We start from the raw sequence: 21964 nt of genomic DNA on the forward strand, positions 1-21964 counted from the left end.
GTAATGAGTCATTGAACTATAGTAACCCCAGTTCGCCACAGATGACATCTTCACCAAAATCAATAATTACTAAGAAAGCATCTAAACACAAAAGAAGACCACTACCATCAGATACAGAGAAAAATAGAATTATGATAATCAACTGTCAATCATTGAGAAGGCGAAAGGACATCTTCCAAACAGCTATAGGAAAAATACAGTCGCATATAATAATAGGTACTGAATTATGGCTTGACCCATCAATTAAAAATGAAGGTATATTCCCGGATGAATTCAAAGGGAATGTATACAGGAAGGATAGACAATCAGATAAACATGACAGAGGGTTTGTAGCCATCAAAAATGCATTAGTAAGTGAAGAAGCAGTAGAGCTTAAGAGTATTGCTGAGACAGTATCGGCAATATGACATTGCCCTCAGGTAATAAACTCTTTTAGGTTCTATATACCATCCACATACAACAGACATAGACTCAATGTTTATGTGTTACATATTTGTTTTTCGTTTATTTTTTGTACATAAATTAGGCCGTTGGTTTTTTCCTTTGAATTGTTTTACATTGTCATTTCGGGACTTTTTATAGCTGACCGTGCGGTATGGGCTTTGCTCATTGTTGAAGGCCGAACAGTGACCTATAGTGGTTAATTTCTGTGTCATTTGGTCTCTTGTGGAGAGTTGTCTCATTGGCAATCATACCACATCTTCTTTTTTATATATCAATGAATGAAATAAGGAAGAACATAGAGAAAGCAACTAGTGTTGAAACCCAGACAGTATGGTGGGGATTTTAACCTACCAGACATAGAGTGGAAAGACCTATCAAACGCTCAAGTCAAAGAAAATGGTAAAAGCATAGAAATCCATCAAGACTTTATAGACCGCATAACAGACAGCAGAGGCCTGGTACAACTAGTAAATCGACCGACTAGAGGAAACAACACATTGGACCTCTTTCTTACAAACAAACCTTCAACAATATACAGAGCTGAAGTCTGCCCAGGGATTTCTGATCATGATATTGTTTATGCAGAAGCAACAACGACACCGGTTAAAGAAAATCAGACACTAACAAAAGTGTACCAATATAAGAAAGCAGATTTTGAGACCATGAAAGCTGAAGCAAAGAATCCTGGAAACGACTTTATTATAAACCATCAAAATAGTACAGATATAAACATAATGTGGGAGGGATTTAAAGATGAAATACATAAACTTACTAACAAACACATACCATAGAGAACAATTAGATATCAACATAGATACCCCTGGATAACGATAGAACTGCGTAGGATGATGAGGAAAAGGGACAGACTGTAGGAGGGGGGGGGGGGGGGTAGAACCTTTATCGGGACTCCGGGATCGGGTGTTTTTAAGCTCGGGATTTCGGGAATTCTTTTTTCGAATTTCGGGATGTCGGGATTTAATTTTTTTTAAATTCGGGACCTCGGGATTCCATGTTTGTAAGCCCAGGATTTCGGGATCAGGACCCTCCTACCCCCCCCCCCCCCCCCCCCCCAATTGTACAATAAAATAAAAAAAAACACAGGAGATAACGGAAAAATTAGAACAGCATACAAAAACCTGAAACATCTAGTGAATCAAAGCACGAAAGCGCTGTAAAGGCAGTTAATTACAGGTTGTGTGTATTTTAAGTCCAGTTATATCATTATCTTGCATAGTACAGTGTACTTATCAGAGGTGGCTTTCAGTATTTAAGATTTAGAGTTCTCTAATGATATTGAATAAGTTTTATGAATGTCATATTCTGAGCACTATATGAAGCCGATTGTTCTCACTTGTTTATGAACTAGTGCATTATGTCCAGTTTGTACCTTTTTTATCTATGTTTATAGTCAAATTAGTTATCAAAGGTACCAGGATTATAATTTAATATGCCAGACGTGTGTTTCGTCTACATAAGACTCATCAGTGACGTTCAGATCAAAATAGTAACAAAGCCAAACAAGTACAAAGTTGAAGAGCATTGAGGACCCAAAATTCCAAAAAGTTGTGCCAAATACGGCTAAGGTAATCTATTCCTTGGATAAGAAAATCCTTAGTTTTTTCATTGGCAATCATAACACATCTCCTTATTTATATAATGATCTATATTCAACGACCTCAGGTACAAAAAAAATGTATGTAACTAAACTATGATGGGAAACCTTTGACTTCTTTCTTTATATAAACTTTTGATTTGGTACCATAGAACTATGTAGAGTAAATGTACATTGCAACATGTCAACTCTTTCAACTCCAAGCAAAATTATATTTCCAAGCATAAAGTAATTTATGAATGAAATAAAATGCTCCGCTGGGGCGCAGCTTGATACGACCGCAGAGGTCGAACCCTGAACAGTTGGGGCAAGTATGAACACAACATTCAAGCTTGATTCAGCACTGAATTTGGATTGTAATTAAATATTTGACACAGCATAGGTTTCTGACACAGAATGAAAGTGGTCTAAGATACTTAAAAAAATTTAATTTACCTATTCAAACCATATCATTATTATTTGCTTTTATATATAAATCAGAAATAACCAATTTAAAATGGAAAATTTTAAAGAAAAAAAAGGAAAAAGAATCCCCCCCCCAAAAAATTATTTGAACCCCCTTATGATTCATCACCCCAAAACTCAATCCCAGCCTTCCCTTTGTGGTATGGTACCTTGCAGGACAATTTCAGAGAGATCCATACACTTGAACACATGTTATTGTCTGGAAACTAGAAAAATGCTTGTTTTTTGGCCCCTTTTTGGTCCCAAATTCCTTAACTTTTAGGGCAATTACCCCCAAACTCAAACCCAGCTTTCCCTTTGTGATATGGAACCTTGTAGTACAATTTCATAAAGATCCATACACTTACACACAAGGTATTGCCATGAAACTAGAAAAATGCTTGTTTTTTGCCCCTTTTTGGCCCCTAATTCCTAAAATTTGGAGGCAATTACCCCCAAAATCAATCCCAGCATTCCCTTTGTGATATGGAACCATGCGATACAATGTCAGAGAGATCCATAGACTTACACACAAGTTATTGTCATGAAACTAGAAAAATGCTTGTTTTTTGCCCCTTTTTGGCCCCTAATTCCTAAAATTTGGAGGCAATTACCCCCAAAATCAATCCCAGCATTCCCTTTGTGGTATGGTACCTTGCAGTACAATTTCAGAGAGATCCATACACTTGAACACAAGTTATTGTCTGGAAACTAGAAAAATGCTTATTTTTGGCCCCTTATTCCTAAACTTTTTGGGCAATTACCCCCAAACTCAATTCCAGCTTTCCCTTTGTGATTTGTAACCTTGTAGTACAATTTCATAAAGATCCATTCACTTACACACAAGTTATTGCCATGAAACTAGAAAAATGCTTGTTTTTTGCCCCTTTTTGGCCCCTAATTCCTAAAATTTTGAGGCAATTACCCCCAAATTCAATCCCAGCATTCCCTTTGTGATATGGAACCTTGTGATACAATGTCAGAGAGATCCATAGACTTGCACACAAGTTATTGTCATGAAACTAGAAAAATGCTTGTTTTTTGCCCCTTTTTGGCCCCTAATTCCTAAAATTTGGAGGCAATTACCCCCAAAAATCAATCGCAGCATTCCCTTTGTGATATGGAACCTTGTGGTACAATGTCAGAGAGATCCATACACTTACACACATGTCTGGAAGTTACAAAAATGCTTATTTTTGGCCCCTAATTCCTTAACTGTTGGTACCATAACCCCCAAAATCAATCCCCACTTTCCTTTTGTGGTATTGAACCTTATTTTAAAATTTCATTGAGATCCATTCACTTAAACTAAAGTTAGAGTGCGAAAACTAATGTGTCTTTGGAAGACGATGCCGAACGACGACGACGACGACGCCAACGTCATACCAATATACGACCACAAAAATTTTTTTGCGGTCGTATAAAAAGGAGTTCTTAATTAAGAAATAAACTGATTCGCTGAGCGCAGCTGTATACACCCGCAGAGGTACTACCCTGAACAGCTGGGGCAAAAATGGACACAATATTCAAGCTTGATACAGGTCTGAATTTGGATTGTAATTAAATATTTGACATATTATAGTTTCTGAATAAATGTAGTCAATGAACTTGAAATCGGTTATATGAATTGAATTTATATTCAATTAAAGATTTCTTGATGTTGTGCAATACACTGTGCTGTTGTGCAATACTTAATAAATCTGTTGCCAGACTATAAACAAATAAAGTTCAATTTCTTCTCAATGTCATATTTGAAATTTATGAAAATCAATAGGGAGATTACATCAATAGCTATAAATAATTCACCAAAGTTTCATGTGAACTGCTTAAAGCATTTTTGAGTTGTTGTCCAAAAACTGGAAAATCCCCCCTTTTTTAATGAATAAAACCCCATAACTCAGAAATGTAAAATCTAAAATTTATAAAATTCTAAAGGGAGCTTACGGATTGATAATTTAGTCTTAGATGCAAGATTTTTTATCAGTTGTTAGTGGCTTTGAACTAGCTGTCAGTAACTGCGAGTACTCTCAGATTTGTACTTAGTGTCTTTTTGTTGTTTGGATGTTCAACTACCCGACCACGTCCACTTGTATTTGTATTTATCCATCTGATGAGTTTAGCCTCTTTCAACTGATTTTTATAGTTCTTTCTTATATTGTACTGTTACACCACTGTCCCAGGTTAGGGGGAGGGTTGGGATCCCGCTAACATGTTTAAGCCAGCCACATTCTGTATGTACATGTATGTGCCTGTCCCAAGTCAGGAGCCTATAAAAGTGTAATTCAGTGGTTGTCGTTTGTTTATGTGTTGCATATTTGTTATATTTGTTCATTTTTTTACATAAAATAGGCCGTTAGTTTTCTTGTTTGAATTGTTTTACATTGTCATTTCTGGGCCTTTTATAGCTGACTGTGCGGTATGGGCTTTGTTCATTGTTGAAGGCCGTACTGTGACCTATAGCTGTTAATTTCTGTGTCATTTGGTCTCTTGTGCATGTGTGGAGAGTTGTCTCATTGGCAATCATACCACATCTTCTTTTTTATATTAACATCAACAGATATAAAAAATTCACCAAAGTCAAGGTGAGACAACAAAACTTAGTTGTAAGATCTCTGAAATTTTTTACAGGGTATGAGTTTTTCTCATTGTTGGAGATTGTACGGTGACAGTTACACCTGTAACTGCTTAAACCCATTTCTTATGCACTTTAGTTTGATAAACTCACTGAATATCATACCACATCTCCTTATTTTTATATGCATTACAATTTACATGTGCATGCAATTGTAAATATATATATATCAGAACAAAATTCATTGCGTCACTTTTATTTATGCATCCTTTGGCACAATACAAGTTCTAAAATTACACAACATAAAACAACTAAATGTTATTTCAGATGAAAGTTTTGTTTCAGTTCCATTCATAGGATTTATTAGAATTTTGTATGTTTTGCCAAGTCCAATAATTCGCTCTATGTGACATAGAGACATAGTTGACTAAACCACCAGGTGTCGAACATTCAAGAATTTTCAGTGTTTCTGTTTTTATTTGATGAAAAGGTTGCCTGAGCTCTAGGAGCTTTAGGTTTTATCACGGGATATTCTGTGCTGTCAATAATAATCCAAGTCGTAGGAAACTTTAATTTGAAGTTGGATGGTGAAAAATACCTGACTAAACCACTAGATGGCCAAGTGTTAGCCTCACACCACTGTTTAGACATAAAAACAATCCATGTATACACAATATTCTTAACACTAGATTCAATCTAGAATCTAGACAGTTCAAAGTTGGTTGTATGATGCCTCAATTTCATCAAAGTCATAAAAAAACTGATTTTCAACTGACACCCTATCAATTTGAAAATATATGTATCTCAAACAATGTGCTGCTGGACCAAGTGTGGTCAAAACAAATAAAAATTTAGTATACAACTCTAAACCGGTATAAAAATGCATGGCTGTGTCACGTGTCTTCATTTCAAAATTCTCTGTTAAAAACATAGGCATTGATGGTGTTTGCGTAATTCCATCTGTGAAGCTCAACATTAGCTCGGCAGTTGGTGGTGGACAGTCATAAATCCTTTCTGCAGTATGAATGACTTCTTCAGGAAAACCAACTTTACAATCAAAACTTTCCTCTAGATTTCTACTACAATATTCATCAAGTTTAGTTCTTTTGTTTTCACAGGAAACTGCCCTGATTTTTCTTTTTGCGGACGATTCAGTCTCTTGCTTGGTCCAGGAAAATAGGCTGGGAATGGCAGTAGACTTAAGTCTCTGTATGGTGGGTTTGCGCCCTGAAAAAGGTTATAAAACATTAGTTTTTTTATAATTAAATGAACTTCCATTAGCAATGTATACTTTGTACTACCTGGCGAAATATTAACTAGATTTATTCATTACAATCTGGATAAAACTATGTTTGCCTGATTCAATGTATGTTATGTAAATCCAAAGGACAAACAATGAGAGACTTATGCAACAAACGTACATTGTTTGTACCTAAATAACTATAATATAGATGAGAGCATGTCATTGTTTTGTTCCTGTTAACATTGTCATTGATATTTTTCAAGAAAGTCTATGAGGCATAGCTTATGCATTCCTGTCATTACTACATTAGCATAATTACTGCTAAAATAATTCTCAGTATGATATACCTCTTGTAAGAAATCATTATAAATGTAGCAATCACCAAAAAATCTCAAACAGATCACATTGAATCGTAATCCAAAAAATTATGACGTCTTGAATTACCCACCCCCTTTCAGTGGCGGATTTACCGGGGGGGCACAGGGGGCACGTGCCCCCCCAGTCGGGGTCACCAAAAAATTTTCTAACATAGTTTTATTGCTACTGTATCTGCTTATCTAGATATCTAGATCAAAAATCAAGACACAGCTTGATCTGACTTCCTAAACTGGTCGTTAATTAACCCCAGCTTCAACATGCGTGATTTATGACAACTTATCGAAGGGTGTGTAAATATTGACACCTTTGTGTAATGTCTATATCCAAAAGCATTTATGTAAACTACATGTACATCTACATGCTGATTGGAATTAATACGAATATATTTATTGATTTCTAATACAATATTACAGGATCAAGATCGATTAACAAGAGAAATCTTCTGATCAGGAAAGAAATTACCAACTAAAATCGGTCTGAAAAGAATATGTAAAAATAGATGTTTTGTGTCAGGAATGTTAGTATCGATATGAGATACGTCTTTATTACCAAGCACTCACATTGTATACGGTTTCTGGGGAATGTGTCTTTCTCAGAACAGTCTTTTTCGGACTTTATTAAACAACAAACGATTTTTTTTCAATGCATACATCTTTTTTTTAAACTGAATGTCGTGTTTTTTCCCTTTATTTTTTTTATGGAAACCAATGATTTGTCTTTAAAAAAAACCCTTAAGTCCCCCGCCACAAAACATGAATGGTCTGTGCCTTATATATATATCATTAATAAAATGATATTGTACTTTTAGAAAACCTATACTCATATTTGAGATAAAGAACAGCAATAAAAGCGCTGTTCCTTTGCTTATTGTGTGTTTTTTTGCTGTGCATGTACTGATTTTGTGTCGTGGATGGATACCCAATACCCATTCTTTTTCTATTATAGTACAGTAATATGTGTGTACACATTTTTTTCTTGTTTTAATTACCATGTATGAGGGTATGAATAGGTTACCATGAATGAGGGTATGAATGGTTTACCGTGAATGAGGGTATGAATGGGGTTTACAGATTAGAGAATAATGGTCAAAAAGTAAAGACTAGAAAAAAATGTGCCTTAAAAATATAGAAAACAGATTAAAGGTGTGATGAACTATAAAGAATAGAGGACAATTGGCAGCAAATAAAAGAGTAGAAAGAAATGGATCCAAAAATAATGAAAAGATATAGAAATGAAGACCTAACCCCCCCCCCCCCCCCCTTTCCACGACCACCATCATCCCTAATACATGACACCACCACCACCCACACTCGCATATATACATATCTAAACAAATCTTTAATTTTGGTTTCATGGTGCCCCCCCAGACTTCGAGGTTCTGGATCCGCCCCTGCCCTTTAATTCTAAAACGATAATTGCGGTTGTAAACAGACTTTGGTTTATTCGCATGGCGATTACATATATAACTATATATTTCACAAAGAAAATAGAGTTTTACCATGAATAGTTTCCTGCACGTAGTCTTTTTCAGTAAAACGTGCCTTGCAAACAACAGCTGATTGAGATGGACTCCACGATATCATCGTGTTCTCGTCCAATCTGCGTATGGGCCATGGCGTTGATCCAACTTTTCCTTCTTTTTAAGTCATTTGGAAATGCATGTCCTCCTCTTAAATGACATCCAGGTACACAACAACAAGTACTTGGCATCGTTAATTAAAAATATAACTGAAATAGTTGCACAGTGCAGAAACCGGAAGAAGAGGAACAGGATCCGCTACCATGGCGCCACCTATTCAGGAACGATAATTTGCTACTTTATATAACTGCGAAAATAACGTTAGACGGGTTCACGTGCATAAACAGAAATGCGCTTTAAATTGTATAATATAATTCATGTTCAGTCGACCTTTAATTATTATATCAACGACTGAAATGATTTATAAACATCTAGATTGCAGATAACACTCGAAATTAACCCGAGCTCTTTCCACACGGAATTCAAATAATTCTAGTTTGTCAATCGGTTGACTGCTTATAATGCAAAATACTAATATATCAAAAGTTTTCAAAACTAACAAAACACAATGATCGTTTCTCTATTTCCCAATGTAAATGAAATGAAACAAAAAACATTTTATATCGCAATAAGAAGAGGAGAGAATTCAACATTTCCGGATCTACTTGGAGTCTAATGACCCCCCACGTAGATAAGTTGGATATCGCGGAAGGAAGGATTAACCCGGCAGCTAGAAAGGCATTAAAGCACTGCCTTTAAAAACGAGACACGCAAATGCTACTGGAACTATGTATCCAACATTGTAGCACCCGACGACAAACCAAACCCAAAGAATTTTTTCTCTTTTTTAAAATGCATGAGGAAAGAAACAGCTGGAGTTCCACCTTTGAAATATCAAGGATTGACATTAAATGTCACAGTTAATAAAGCAAACACATTAAACCATCAGTTCCAATCAATGTTTACTGAAGACAATAAAACAGAAATGCCAGATATGGGAAACAAAAACTTCAACACCATGAACGACATCAATATCACCATAAATGGAGTAGAAAAGCTGCTTAAAGAACTCAGCCATAACAAACCAAGTAGGCCAGATCAACTAACTCCAAGAATATTGAAAGAGCTTCATCACGAACTAGCTCCAACAATCACTTTCCTGTTTAGTAAATCAATTTTTCTAGGATAAACACCAACAGACTGGAAACACACATTTGTCTGTCCAATCTACAAGAAGGAGGACCACGCCATGAACCAGCAAAGTACAGGCCTGTCTTACTTACTTACATCCTTTGCAAGCTAATGGAGCACATCGTAGTATCTAACATCTAGAAATTAATAAAATACTATCCGAATTCCAACATGGCTTCAGAAGTAAGAGATCGTGCGAGACGCAACTAATAGGCCTGATACATGATCTAACATGTACAATGAACAGTAAAACTCAAACAGATATGATAGTTTTAGACTTTGCAAAAGCATTTGATAAAGTTAGCTATCCACGTCTGCTACATTAACTAAGACACTATGGGATAAGAGGAGAAAATCACAAATGGATCTCAGCCTTTTTAGACAACAGAACACAGGCAGATGTATTGGAAAAAATAAGTATTCGGATAAAGTGGGCTTTACATCTGGAGTACCACAAGGTAGTGTACTTGGCCCAGTTCCTTTCGTAATCTTTATTGATGACATCACTGATAACATACACTCAACAATTCGCCTGTTTGCTGATGATTGGTGCATCTACCGACATATTAGAACCAAACACGATCAAGACATCCTACAAAAAGATCTGACAACACTAACAAAATGGGAACAGAAATGGAAAATGGAATATAACGTCAGCAAATGTAACGTGATGCACCTAACACGATCTAAAAACCTGATAACAGAACTCTATTACATGCATGGTAAACAACTAGAGGTAGTCACGGACACAAATACTTAGGAATTACCATCAAAGATGACCTAAGCTGTAGCTGGTACCTACACATTAACAACACTGTAGCCAGTGCAAACCAAGCACAAGGGATGCTCAGCAAAACACCAAGAAAGCTCCACAGCAAACAAAAATCAATGCTGTTAACGCACTAGTAAGACAGTGGAATATAGCGCAGCCATATGGGATCCCTATACGCAGGAACATATTTAGATAAAATAGAGCGGGTACAGAGAAGAACATCTCGCTACATTTTCAACGATTACAGCAACGAATCAAGTGTCACTAGCATGATAAGCTGGCTTAACTGGATACCTCTATACCAACGAAGAGTTAACATCAGATTATGCTTATTCTACAAAATTGTTAATGGACTCGTAGCAATTCCAACAGAAACCTACCTGATTCCACTAAACAGACCATCAAGACACAACAACACTAGCCCAAGACATGACTACTTCAAATTCTCATTCTTTCTAAGCAGTAATAGCCTGAAATTAATTGCCGAAATCGACAGTGAAAGCTCCCATCATGGAAGCTTTCAAGACACTGATTATGTAGATGCTGGAATATTTTTATCTTCACCGACTGTACAGCATGCACCATTTTTTTTATTTTTGATCTTTTATTGTAAACAGACATTACCAGCACCTATGCACACACAAGTATTGGTTACTCATTAATGAGTTTAATTACTATATCAAAGAAGTACGGTACGGTACGATACGGTACCAGGGGCGTAGCTAGGTATAAAATAAACTGTAGGCACAAATCGACAGGGGGTCTATGGGCCGCTTAAGGCACCCAGAAGGTCCAGGGCAGAGCCCTGGTAGGGGGTTCAGGGGGTCGAAGCCCCCAACGGAAAACGGTTTTCAGCATTTTAGTTGCAAATTTTGTGTACAAAAAACACATAAAATTTACTGGTAATTTTATCATGATATATAATAAACATGAAAAAAATCGCATAATATACACAATTTTACAATAAACCGTCTGACTGATGAATGAACCGGCAGCACAATCGGAAATATAAAAACAATATTTGGAATATGCATTGTCCAGCGTGAATCAGTGTAGCCCTTTATTAAGTCGAAACCCTGTTTATAATAAATAGTTTCATATCTATTCCACTCTGATTGAGGATATTTGATGTCATACATCAATTGATAGTCATTATTGACGATCCTACATTAAAAAATTAGGCACATTAACACTGAGACTGCTATATGATCATACTATCCTTTGGACTACGCATCGACCATTCATCTTTTGATACTTAAATATTCACCATCCCCCAGCCACACAAACACATACCAACTCAAACTCAATGGCATCATGCCTCATGCAGAAGTTCTGTTCTGTTCATACAATCTTAGAAAATTCAATAGATTTATATTTTCTGATATATACCGTGTACTGTAAACTCTCTGCCTGCTTAGGGATTAGAATAATAATATCCATTACACGTAGATCTGAGAGTACTCGAAGTTACTGAAAGCTAGTTGATTGATTGATTGCTAAACTTCCAGTTACAAATTATTCATACATGCTAAAGAAAAATACAAATTTAAAATAAATACAACAGGTACCTAAGTCCTGTAATTAGAGCCAGGGTCGTCCAGGATGAAGGTCTTGAAATTTGGAAATGCCATGCATTGGAAAATGAGGGTTAAAGGATAGGAACAGAAATTCTAGTAGACCGCCTATACGAATTCCTCAAAGAGTTGTTGCAAGTTTCTTGACGTGCAGAGAGCGTGGAATTCTCTCTACACTAGGCATCTGACAGACGTGACTGCATATTTATACATCCAGACGCCCAAATTAGGCAAGGGTCGGATGAAGACAACATGGAAGGCTAGCTGAAAAATAACTAATTAATAAAAAAAAAATCATGTATAGATCTAAGAATAAAATGTTAGGGTTTTGAGCATGTTGAGGTTCATTCAAGTATTTGTTGATAGAAGTGAAATAATCTGAACCAAAGTTCTAGTTTTTAGTTTCTATATAAGGTGGAATATATTGACATACTGTTGTTCGGTGTGAGCTAAGGCTCATGGTGGAAAGGCCATACTTTGACAATAATGGTTCACTTTTTACAAATTTTGACTTATATTGAGAGTTGACTCATTGACACTCCTACCACATCTTCTTATACCTATATTCAATAATATTCAATACTCCATTCACTAAGGGTGATAGACAGTTTACAAATTCATTTGATAATTAGATAGAGAGTTTTGACGAGTTCACGTGAGTGCATCTACAGATAACATTGTATATTATTTTTTTTTAATTTTAATTAGAAAAAAAATATTTGTGAAAAAGTTATGTGTAGGCACACTGTAAATCTAAGTGTTAATAAATAGAACACTGCTTGAACGCTTTTTTGTAACACTTTTTGAACGTGTAATGGTGTTCCAAATGTTTACACTAGTGTTCATCAATTGAATGTGTGGTGTTCAGTTTTTAATGCCTTTGTGTTTCATTTTTGAACACTTGATGTTAGAGTTCTTAACACTTAGTGTTCAACGATTTAACGTGTCCGAATGTTCAAAATCTTAATACGTCGACGCGTTCAACAGCCATGTAACACTTTTTGAACACATAGAACATGTTTAAAGCCAAAGTGTTAAGATTCAGAACACCAGACGTTAACTTTCAGAACAGTTGACATAAGTGTTCAAAGTGATGGTGTTCAAATGTGGAACATGTTCTATTTTCAAGCGTACACAATTTTCCATAAGTACTCAACTTCAATAAACTGTTATAAAAACTATATTCAATCAGGCAAAATATAACAATAAAACATATTTTAACAAGTAATTCTTTATGTAATCAAATGAGCATATTATATGTAAGAAAAGTACACCAGATAACTTTTGATATCACAAGTAACAGTCAGTGAAATCACATACATAATGTTTTTAAACTGACTTAAATATATATCACAAATAATGATTTTCCCCTACGTGACTTGATAGTTGCAACATCATTTGTATCCTAACCAAAAAAGCATGTCAATGTGATAATTAGATAGTTTATGATATAGGTATTTGTCACAATGAAAGTTTAAAAGTTTGCAAATTCCAACAGTTCTTGTACGATCACATACAATGTACGCTCCATTTTTCAGTGCATCTTCACTTAAAGCTATCAACTGGGTGGCATTTTATGTGTTGTTATCAACTTCCAATGTCAAAATCCTCCACAACAAGGAATGTCTATGAGCCTATATATCCTGCAAAATAAAATTAAAAATTAATAGAAGAGAGTTTTTCATAAAGCATCAAATTATGCAATGCTTGTTATGCTTTAATGTCGATATATACTAGTGTACACATTGATATTCTATAGCAATGAAATGCAAGTTTTGACATTATAAATTACAAAAGTCGATTTCTTGACCTAAGGTGAACAGATAGAAATGATACACCCACATAAGCTATTAATATACATATATTGTCATACCTTTTTTTCGACATCTTTCTTTTTTCCACCACTTTATAGCATGCAGAAATGACCTTTTTGGGATTATTGGCTACCGGTTCCTAATTCAAACATTTTAATCTAACGATTCCTGCAAATAAAAAAACAAATGCATTTTCTAAGTCAAAAATGGTGTTCCAAATGTTTGCACTAGTGTTCATCAATTGCATGTGTGGTGTTCAGTTTTTAATGCCTTTGTGTTTCATTTTTGAACACTTGATGTTAGAGTTCTTAACACTTAGTGTTCATCAATTGAATGTGTGGTGTTCAGTTTTTAATGCCTTTGTGTTTCATTTTTGAACACTTGATGTTAGAGTTCTTAACACTTAGTGTTCATCAATTGAATGTGTGGTGTTCAGTTTTTAATGCCTTTGTGTTTCATTTTTTAACACTTGATGTTAGAGTTCTTAACACTTAGTGTTCAGCTAATGTATGTGGATGTCGAAAATCATCATTTATTCTATAACAGACTGTTTATTCATCAGTTTAGGAAATCATCAGAACAAAGCTGACAGTTATTTACGTTTATATCTAAAGCCGATTTTTTAATTCGTCTTTTATGTTGAATATTGAAAATTTGGATATAACAGTTATGAATATTTGACAAATATATATCTGGCATGAGAAAATAACAAGGAAGCCATCGAACTACCTCTGGAGATTATTCTAACTTGTTACTTACTTCTTTCGTGTTCATATGGGATAGAAGTCCCTTCTCCAGTTCTCTTTCTTATGTGTATCCATTCTTCGTTTAACCGCCTAAATCGCCAGCCGATATCTGTTTCCGGTATTTGGTATCCTGGTATATTTTTTTTAACACGAGGTGTTCAAAATTTCGAGCGATTTGAACACTGATTGAACATGTAATGTTGAATAAAATGAACGGATCATGAAATAAGATAAACATCGACATATTTTTATTACGATATTATCATAACAGGCCTCATTGATATGCATAATTATGTCACTTATAAGTAAAACTAGTATATATAAATAAATAATAAAATAAATTCATAAACTATACATATATGCCAGCTTGGAAGTTTAATATTTCACAATTACTAAAATATTAGCCAAAAATTCACAAGATCATCATCCTGCGTATACATTCATATTTTTTAAAGAATTTCTTTTTGAATTTGCCAATTGGAAGGATAGAAAATCGGACAAACGACTATCTTCTTTTTTAGATCAGAATTTGAACACCGGTGTTCACTGCGTCTGAACACACATGTTAATATTTTTAACACAAACGTTAAAACTTTGAACACGTCTCTAAGCATGAACATATGCACTGAAAATTTAAATTAGTCACTATGACTATTCAGTTAGTCAAATATTAGCCGAAAGGTAGTCAACAGCATATATGACTACCCATCAAGTCATTGTGACTACCTGCACGGTCAATTTGACTATGTTAGTGGTCACATCACCACGTGGTGTACAGTATCGGTTTTCACGCGCACTCTTTCGCGTTCCCTTTGTTCCCTAGATCGTGTAGATGTAAACAAACCAGGAGGCACGAAACTGTTATTTTGTCAATTAAACCAATAGTTTAAAGTAAGTATCATGTATATTTGTTTTAATTTAAACTTACAAAAATTAAATTTAAGAAAAAGAAGTGTAATGAATGTAATATCGACACATGTTGACGTAATGACAATAAAAAAAGGGGAGATATGTATACGGGATATCAATTTTGATACACATACAGCGTATTGTTGATTGAAAAGAGTATTTAGCGATATCTTTTTTTCACCTGACCAAAAGCTGTTAAAAATAAACACTGCAATCGATATTCACAACAATAAATAAAAAAAAAAGCTCAGGGTGGCTGTCAAGATCCTGTTGCTTACAATACAATGCTGTGATATAGGATGGGTGGCTGTCAAGATCCTGGTGCTTACATTACAATGTTGTGGTATAAGATGGGTGGCTGTCAAGATCCCGGTGCTTACATTACAATGATGTGGTATAAGATGGGTGGCTGTCAAGATCCCGGTGCTTACATTACAATGTTGTGTTATAAGATGGGTGGCTGTCAAGATCCTGGTGCTTACATCACAATGTTGTGGTATAAGATGGGTGGCTGTCAAGATCCCGGTGCTTACATTACAATGTTGTGATATAGGATGGGTGGCTGACAAGATCCCGGTGCTTACATTACAATGTTGTGATATAGGATGGGTGGCTGTCAAGATCCCGGTGGTTACATTACAAAATAATGGTATAAGATGAGTGACTAAATCACTAGATCAAAGATTTTAAAATTTGTTTTTTTCTTTTAACTTTTAACATGACTGATATACTTATTTATTGTTATATTTTAGCTTCTGAAATGATATAATTATATTTTTCAGCAAATGAAGACATTGCTATTTGTATGAACACAGCTGAGAGATTTTTGGCCAGAGAGAATATTACACTGACACATGCGGAGTTGATACCGACAAAATATCTGAAATAAGCACTTCAAATTCTGACATACTGAAAATGTATAAAATATATATTTAAGTTGGGATATCATAATGTATGTAGAAATGAGTTTATAATAAATATATTTTCTTTAGAAACTTAAGATATAGGAAGGTTTTGAACATTGAGCACTTTGTGGTCCTATACTGTTGTCATTGTTAGTATTACTGCTGTGGTATTTTTAATGATATTATATTCCAGATGCATTTGTCAATCCTATGGAAGAGAAACAACATAAAGTAGAATAACAGAAGAAATGAAACATAAAAGTACAAAACGGATAAAAACACACACAAAGTAAAATAGTAGAACAAAAAACACAACACAAATTAAAATAACAATCTAACAGTCTATTAATCGTGACTATTCACAGTAATCATGTTGACTAACCAACATGGTCACTTTCGACAATTTCAATAAGTCATATGGACTCCATTCAATTGTCAAACTGACAAATGTGCATAGTCAATTGAACAATCCAATTCGTCAAAACGAGTATAACATATAGTCATTTTGACTTCCTAACATAGTCATAATTACCACCCTACTCAGTCAAATGTGACTAACCATCTAGTCAAACGACTAAGAGCATAGTCACAATGATTAAAGTGCATTGTCATCTAGAGGACAGTCAAAATGACCAATTAAATTGGTCAAATTGACTAATTTAGGTTTTCAGTGTGACGTCAAAATATTGAACATTCGGTGTACAAATTTTGAACGCGTCCGGACGCGTCAGGCGTCAGGTATATTTACAGTGCACGTGCCTAAAGTGCCTAACGGCAGCTACGCCCCTGGGTACGGTACGGTACCGGTTCTGGTAATGGTAATGATATCGGTATTGGTATTGGTATTGGTATTGGTATTGGTATTGGTATTGGTATTGGTATTGTATTGTATTGTATGATCTTGTATTGTAGGATCTGGAGATGTGGTATGGTTTACAATGAGACAATTGTCCAACAGAGTCCAAGTGAGTGAATTTAAGAGACCTTTGGTTATTTTAGTCTTCGAGTTACTGTCTTATTGCCGTTTGACGTTTACCTCATATGTTTTATTCATTGTAAAATGTGTCCTTATTTTTTTTAAAACAACAACGTGCACTTGTCTTTATAATCTTTGCAAGTGAACTTTTATTTATATAGATTGAATAAGCATCGGTTACGACTGATGATTACAGAAGTCAAAATTGTTATATTGTTATATAATGCTAGACCAGTGTGTCCTGTGTTATTCTAGCTGTGCGTATTCGCTGTATATTTCTAGATTTCATGTATATTATTTTTCGCTGTGAACAGAAATTTGATAGTCAGGTGACAAGTACATTCTTGCTGTAACAAGTTTCGATATTCTGACATTGTAAGGAGCAGCATCATTTATATCCAGCCCCTAAATCGGTCCCATAATTTTTCAAAAGTATTTTTGTACAGATATCAAATGGATATAGTTAATTTTACGAACATTCCAACACCAACTGTTAAATTCATTTGAAAGAGTGAGATATTTTACAAAATTCAAACACCAAATGTTAAATTTCTACATATAATGTAAGCTAAGATTCAAGTATCATAGTAACTTCTTACACAAAATAATTTAAAATATTAAGCTAGTTACTGGATAACACCAAATACATTCTCAATCATAAGTCTGGACTCAGCACATTAATCAAAATTTATAAACCTTCGACAGACTGCTCTAAAAGTATAGTTACATACCAATTTTCAAAATAGTGTAAGAAAATTTGAGAACAATCCGCAATATTCCGCTTTTTTTTGTAGGGGAGGGGAGCTTTATTATGATACCACCAAAGTTATTACTATTGATCAGGTTTGCATATCATGTGACTTGTGAAGTTGTGATTTAAGTTCAAGTTTTCTATCTTTAGTATAACAAGAGTCACAACTGCTTTACTGAACATGATTAATTTTTATGTTCAAAGTCTAAAATATTCACACTAGAAATATCACATCAACTTAAATCTTATCCATGTAAATGCGATCAAGGCAGATGACATGTACACCTTACAAATAATCCGTGTACAAAATATAACTGACCTATTGCTTATAGTATATAAAAAACAAACTTAACCAGGAAAACTTAACATTGACCAATGAACCATGAAATGAAGTCAAGGTCAGATTCTACCTACCAGACATACATGCACACCTTATAATCATTCTATACACCATATATAGTTTACCCTCTGCTTACAGTATCTGAGAAACTGACATAATCAAATAACTTTAATCTTGATCACTGATCTATGAAATGAGGTCGAGGTCAGTTGAACCCTGTCTGACAGACACGTAGACCTTACAAGGATATTATTATCATATTTCTCCTAACAAGTGAGAAATTCACATGACAAAAACTATACCGTTTTTATAACAGTTGCTGAAAAATGAAAAAGAAGTCAATGGACATACGACAGACAAAAACGTCGTAACATGCAATGTATGAAGCATCAAGCTCTTCTATCTTCTGAAATAAAAAGCTTTATACAAATAGTTTATGCTGCAGCTGACAGATTAGCATACCCCAGGCTCCTGTGTCCTGATGACATGTTTTTTTTCTCAGTTTACTTAATGTAAGATTAATTTCTGATATGATTTTGAAACAGTAATATTGTCTTACACAATCTGTTTTAGTAAACAAAACATTGACCATGGACTAAGTAATATTTTTTGTCAAAATCAAAAGGGATCTTCATCTCAATCCGATTGAGGTTGCAGTTCATATGTAGAACTTGATTTAGCATCCAGTAACCTCTTTTCTGCTTACGTTTCAGTTGATTTTTAGTAACTGTGACCTTGACCTTTGAAATGACCTCAAAATCAATATTTGTTTCTTCTTTTATTAAATGTGAAAATTTATCTAGGTAAAGTTACAATCCCATATGTAGCATTTGATTTAGCATCCGGAAACCTATGTCTGTAGATATATTTATCTATTTTAGTAGCAATGACCTTAACTTGATGTACCGACCTCAAAATCAACCAATATCTTCCTCTTGCTATATATGATTATATATCCAAGATTATATATCCAAGTAAGGTTGCATTCCCATGTATAGTATTTGATTTAGCATCTGGTCAGTTGACCCCTTAAGGAGTTATTGCCCTTTATAGTCAATTTTTAACCATTTTTCGTAAATTTTTGTAATCTGAAACTACTAAGACAAATTTAACCAAACTTGTCCACAATCATCATTAGGGTATCTAGTTTAAAAAATGTGTCCGATGACCCCGCCCGCGAACCAAGATGGCCGACATGGCTAAAAAATAGTACATAGGGTAAAATGCAGTTTTTGGCTCATATCTCTGAAACCAAAGCATTTAGAGCAAATCTGATGAGGATGAAATTGTTCATTAGGTCAAGATCTATATGCCCTGAAATTTTCAGACCAATCAGGCAACATGTTGTTGGGTTGCTGCCCCTGAATTGGTAATTTTAAGAAAATTTTGCAGCTTTTGGTTATTATCTTGAATATTATTATAGATCGAGATAAACTGTAAACAGCAATAAAGTACAGCAAAGTTAGATCTACAAATAAGTCAACATGACCAAAATTGTCAATTGACCCCTTAAGGAGTTATTGCCCTTTATAGTCAATTTTTTACAATTTTCATAAATTTTTGTAAATTTTTACAAAAATATTTTCCACTGTAACTACTGGGCCAAGTTCATTATAGATAGAGATAATAGTAAGGAGCAAGAATGTTCAGTAAAATAAGATCTACAAACACATCACCATCACCAAAACACAATTTTGTCATGAATCCATCTGTGTCCTTTGTTTAATATGCACATAGACCAAGGTGAGCGACACAGGCTCTTTAGAGCCTCTAGTTTTTTTAATGAACAGGAGAGCCAATCAAAGTGAAATTAGTAAACTTTATGACACATTTGACATGGAGACCATCTCATGAGCATCTCCCCCTTTATTTGTATTTTTGATGTGGATTTTTATTAGGAAATGGACGGGAATACAAAAGAAAATGGGGATCTTGACCTGTAAGATGCAGACTTATACCAAGTACAAATGTATCATCAATATACTTCACATGTATTCAAGATACAGTGGTTAATCCAATTGTGGATAACTTACAACTAGGTGTGTGCACTTAACCTTTCAGCTTCCTTCAGATTCAAAAGGAAAATAACAATTCATAAATTTGGTGTGTCCAAAGCTCTTTTCTTAATTCACCTCCCCCAGGAACCTTTAAACCCAACATTTGATTGATGGAATGTTGCTTGCTTAACATCCAGTGGTCAAACATTTGAAATCTATTACAAATCTTTCTTTTTTTGAGACACAGCTATTGGTAGTGAGAACATCATACAAAGTATTATAAACTACATGTACTCAACATATAAAGCAGTAAGGATTATGATTATGGACATAAGTTGGACAATTTCAAATGTTTTGTGACCCATCTCCTGGTAGTATTAATTGAGTGTTGCTTACTTCTGGTGCTAGTAAACACTCTTACTAAGCATCATCAATAAATCCAAAGGATACTAAAGGTATGGAGTGACATGCATTCTTATATGAACCTGACATAGACAACAACTAAGTCTGTGACCTTGAATTTCAACCTAGATATATCAAATACTTTTTGATGCATACAAGAACCATGTGGCAGTAAACACTTTCATACCAAGTATTATCAATTAATGCTTAGTGTTACTGAAGATAATTTCAAGCAGTTTCAATCAGTTTTTTCAGAACCAAACATAATCACTGCTACTGAATTTTAAAACAATCAGTACATGCAACAGAAAACAGCTTACCCTACCATACAAAACATAAACATAACCATTAAAGGTATCTCCAAACTACGTCTAAATTTAAACCCGTCAAAGGCAGGGGACCAGACGAACTTAAGCCACACCTCCTAATGGAGTTAGCACATTTCATATCACCTATTCTATGCCTCAAACCGCACGTCTCCCCCATTTTCAAGAAAGGGTCCACATAAAATCCAGAGAATTATAGACCTATTTCTTTAACATGCATGTGTTGCAAAATTATAGAACATGTTGTAGTTAGCACAATCATGACACACGCGGACAACCATAACATCCTGTATCCCCTTCAACACGGCTTTCGAAAAAGTATATCTTGTGAAACTCAGCTTTTGGAATTTATAGATGATGTCACTAAAAATATTGAAAATTCAAAACAAACAGATGTACTTATAAATAATGGACTTTTCTAAAGCTTTCGATAAAGTCAGTCATAACTAATTAACGCACAAACTAAATCACAATAGATACAGGGGAAAACAAATGCATGGATACAGGGCTTTTCATCATGTCGTACCCAACAGTCATCTAGAGGGTGAGACTTCAGGCTATATCCCTGTGAAGTCAGGAGTGCATCAAGGATCTGTTCTGGGCCTGAGTCTGTTTGTTTTACATCAATGATATACCAGTTGGCTTAAATTCCACCATACGCCTATTTGCAGATGACAACATTGCTTATCTCGTAATAAAATCTAACAACGATTGCGAAACCCTTCAAAAAGATCTTAACACACTAGGTATATGGGAACACATGGAAAATGGCTTTTCATCCTGACAAGTGTAATGTTATGTCCATCAGCTGAAATAAAAATCCCTTCGTATACAATTACACTCTACATGGCCACATTCTTGAACACGTTGACAAGGCAAAATACCTAGGCGTGACAATTCAATCAGACCTAAAATGGCACAGTCACATAAACACCATTTGTAATAAGGCTAACAGTACACTAGGTTTTCTCAGAACGAATCTTAACATCAGTTCCACCTCAGTAAAGGAACAGGCATATAAATCTTTAGTCCGACCATCACTAGAATAT

General features: G+C 34.8%; 1 long non-coding RNA gene across 1 annotated transcript; it reads right to left on the bottom strand.

Moving 5' to 3' along the window:
• Positions 1 to 4814: 4814 nt before the first annotated feature.
• Positions 4815 to 8971, bottom strand: LOC127726942 (uncharacterized). The gene is made up of 2 exons (XR_007993720.1): positions 8192 to 8971; positions 4815 to 6299 (listed from the first exon to the last, which is right to left on the bottom strand). It is a non-coding gene; the product is annotated as an uncharacterized LOC127726942 (long non-coding RNA).
• Positions 8972 to 21964: the final 12993 nt, after the last annotated feature.

This window comes from Mytilus californianus, unplaced genomic scaffold (genome assembly GCF_021869535.1).
Source record: "Mytilus californianus isolate M0D057914Y unplaced genomic scaffold, xbMytCali1.0.p SCAF_19, whole genome shotgun sequence".
Taxonomy (NCBI): domain Eukaryota; kingdom Metazoa; phylum Mollusca; class Bivalvia; order Mytilida; family Mytilidae; genus Mytilus; species Mytilus californianus.